The 4030-nt window shown below is 31.5% G+C and overlaps 1 long non-coding RNA gene across 1 annotated transcript in view; it reads right to left on the bottom strand.

The window, feature by feature from the left end:
* Positions 1-201: 201 nt before the first annotated feature.
* Positions 202-4030, bottom strand: part of LOC107446805 (uncharacterized) — a 29559-nt gene continuing 25730 nt past the window's right edge. Inside the window, exons 5-6 of the long non-coding RNA XR_011636170.1 lie at positions 3947-3986; positions 202-328 (exon numbers count right to left, since the gene is read on the bottom strand). This is a non-coding gene — a long non-coding RNA (uncharacterized lncRNA). The remainder of the gene's footprint in view (positions 329-3946; positions 3987-4030) is intronic.

The following is a 4030-nucleotide window of genomic DNA, read 5'->3' as shown; positions in this document are numbered from 1 at the left end:
ATGGAAAATGGAAAATAATAATAATTAAACAACTAAGCATTTTTACTTACCAAAACAATTTTAAAAGCCTTCATAATACTTTTTTTTACATCGTGATTAACGTTTGAAGAAACAATGCTTCATTTAAAAAGAATGTAATATGATTTTTGATTGCGTTGAAGATAATAATTGGTACAATAAACAAAGATAATCCTTAACTAAAAGTAACAATAGGCTGCAATACCAAACTAAAGATCAAAATTAAATTTATTTGCCAATTATTAAAGGATAGTCTAATTATACAATTTGTGGAACATCTTCTTAAAGACTTCAGTTATTGTTTTCATATCTGAAAAAAAGAGAACGTGACAATAGTTTAAAAAAATATTTTAAGCTCAAAAACATTCTTTGTTTGCGATTAGATTTAGCAATGTTAACAATCAGTAATTTTTTGTTAGCATACCTTCCATCGCTAAAAACTGAATTTAATCATTCACGCAATAATGTATTAAAAATTATTTAACACGCAAAATTGTTCGTTGTTTTTCAGTGATCAGATTTACCTGCATTAAAAATCAGTATTTTTAATTTGCATAATTTGAACAACGTTTTTTTCAATAGTTAAACAGATGAATGCCTCAAATTTTCAATAATGACTTAAATCATACACGTAATAATGAAAAATAATTTTATGCATACGAAGGAAAAAACTCTGTTAAAATTACTGTACTAAACGGTTATAGCAATACTGTTAAAAAAAGCAATAATTGTAGCAATTAAACTTAAATAGACGGAATTTAAACCATTGATTTTGTTATTTTTTTATTCATGTGGTGACGGTTTACTGGACATTCTGGTAGACAAAATCATGGTTCTTTTTACCACATATTCAGTAAACAATACAAAGCTGAAAAGCAAATTTTACAGAATAAATTAGGTCAATCTCCAATTTTCGTATCAGTATCATAAAATTATCAATTTTTACCACATTTACCAATTTTTATCATATTTTACAAAACTATATTTTATTCTTAATTTTACAAAAATCATTAACAACGCACTTCCGTAAAACCTGCCGAGAATTTGGCGTTCCCCTAAATACAGAAACATGGTAAATCTTACTATATTCTGAAACTTTTGATCTTTTGACTATACTTTAATTCTCAGTGTAGAAGTAATCTTCCTGTTTTAATTATATTCAACGACATTTTTTATCTCTATTCCTTATTTCCTATTGAGTTTCTGCTTTTAAACATTTATGTAACGTTACATTAGTAGTATTATTTCCAATCTCTTTTTAATTTAAGAGCAATTTTATTAACTTGGATTGAATTCTCTTAACTTCAGATCTCTAAATTTCACTAATTTTTCAGTCTTTAAACATTCGTTAAATTAAATATCATTGTCAATTTTATGTTGACTTATTATGCGCTTCTAAGATCTCAAGAATGAAAACTGTACCATTTGGTGCAAAAGATGGTTTTGTAGATTTTATTGGTGCAAGGTGTGCTTTTCATCTAGGTGGAAAGTTTTAAATAAATTAAATGAACGCTTTAGACATTTAAAATCAGCCATTGTTCAATACTTCCGGACCATGTGAAATAGCTTGTTTCGATTTATGATATTAAAGGAATAATGGCACAAAAAATTTATACATGGCGGTGAAACTAAAAGTTAAGTGTGCGGACAGCGATGAGTTTTCAACCTTTAATGAATGCAAAATACTGCTATTTTCTGAAATTTCTGATTGAATTTTGACTCTAGGTATCTTTGATGAATAAAAATCCATTATTTTATTTTGGTCTTGAATCTAGTATTATGAAACTTGGCTGCTTACTATGGCAGCAATTCCTTTTTATTTATTTAGAAATAACAAAAAACAATGAAGCATATTTAAAGACTTCAATTCAACCATAATGTATCAAGATTAGCTAGGCAGTATAATGAGCAGCAACATTCTAACATTGTTTCTCAATGGGAGTGAAACCGCGGGAGCGTTGGGAGCATGCTGAGGGGAGGTTAACTTGTTTTGGGTGGTAGGGGAGCGATGAGCATGTTTTGTCATTCAAATTTAATTTCAAAACTTACAAATAAAATTATTAAATTAAACTTATTTTATATAAAAATTAATCTAAAAGTAATATTGAATAAAAAAAAGATTAAATTAATGTAACAAATTAAGATTATCCGATACACCTTTTATACCACCAATATAACGAACTTATACGACACCTATTCTCCGATCCGAACCAACACAATGCAGTGCATGAATCAGTAGTTTTTGTCTCTGAGTCAGTCAAGCTATTTTGCGAATGGCTCTGACTCATTCAAGTCGAAGTGCATGAACTTTCGATATGAATGTTTGATTTGACCTGTATTTCTTAAGATGATTGTCGTTACCTTCCTTGCTGTTTTTTCCCAAGTTTCGATTCGATTTCATTGTTTATTTAGCCAGGTAAGTGTAAGAATTAGTTCTTGACCATAAATGATTTATTAATTTTGAGAAATAGTTTATTTTCTGTCATCATTTGTATTTTGCTGCCACCAACAATGTCGGTTAAAAAAAGTAGTGTCATCAATACCGTGCCACGTACTTGAAGTTCAGATTTGTTCAATCGCTATTGAACTCTCAACTGTACATGTGTTTACTTTGTAACAAAGTCTTATCTAATGAGACAATAAAATCTTTCCGTTAGCAGGAGCATTTGCGAAAAACTCATCCCGACAAACAAAATAAAGATTTGTCATTTCACGAACATAAAAGACAAGTTTCTGAAGGCACCTTCGGTCTCAGGATTGCCAGCTACCTCACCTCAAAAATACGACGATGGTTTAATATCTTTTTATAATATATCAAAATTTTTTGCTAATTCTAGATAAGCTCATACCATCGGTGTAGAGTTGATACTGCCGGATCGTCAAGGAAGTTTTAGAAACAGTTTTACACCATCAAGTCACTTCCAATGTAATCAAAAATATCCCATTTAGCAACGATACAGTGCGGGGACGAAATGGTGAGATGGCTGAAGACGAAGAAGTTTCTTTATGCAAACTCTTGATATCCAGCAAATTTCCCTTCAAGTTGATGAATCAACATTGGATTGCAATGTAGGCCTTTGACCCGGTTTGTAAAGGATAGGAAAAAGTATTCAAAAGATGCTTTTTGTAAGAAGCTTGATTGTAGATACCAAAGGAAATTTTTTAATACTGTCCAAGATTATTTTACAGAAAAAAACATTCCTCTTGCCAATATTATGCTGATTGCCACTGATGAAGCTCCTGCAATGGTGGGTCGACATCGTAGGTTTATCGCCCTTTTGGAAAGGGAAATACCAGATATTATAACTGTTCACTGCGTTATTCATAGACCGCATTTATTAGGAAAATATCACAGCGACCGTTTGCATCAGATATTGCGATATATTATATTTTCTGTGAAAAAATTCACAGTAATGCTCTCAACGATTGATTATTCATACAGCTGTGTGGGATGAAGAATTCAATCGCTTGCTACTATACACCGAGATTTTCTGACTTTCCAAAAGGTGCCTGTCTCAATAGGTTTTGGAATCTTTTCGGCTCTGTGTTTGAGTTCCTCTAAAACAGAGATGTAGCTCTGAGAGACAGATTGCTAGATTTTCAGAAAATAGCCTTACGGCAAATTGTTCCTGGCCCATGATTCATCCACCAATGAGGATATTTTAAGTAGGCACTCAGCATTGGGTTTGGTGCGAGCAAGGTGCAGAATTCGTCTTGGTCCGACATTGCTGGGTATCTAACCCGCGTCACCCCCTGTTGCAAAAAATGTTCTTCCGAGAGAAAAAAACGAAGTACTGCCATTATTGTGTTAACGCATTTAAGACTATTTAATGAGACTCACATTGAAGACGCATTTTGTGGTAATAAACAAATGGAACACAGGATTAAAAAGTATTTATTAAGTAGAAACTCTCATTAAATTACTTACTACTGTTGCAGCTGGTCAATGGCATTTTCGAGTTCATTTGCTAGAGTAAAATAAGAAAGTTACTCATATATATTAATATATATA

Source organism: Parasteatoda tepidariorum, chromosome 1 (assembly GCF_043381705.1).
Source record: "Parasteatoda tepidariorum isolate YZ-2023 chromosome 1, CAS_Ptep_4.0, whole genome shotgun sequence".
In the NCBI taxonomy this organism is placed as follows: Eukaryota; Metazoa; Arthropoda; class Arachnida; order Araneae; family Theridiidae; genus Parasteatoda; species Parasteatoda tepidariorum.
This window is presented reverse-complemented; position numbering and strand designations above follow the sequence as displayed.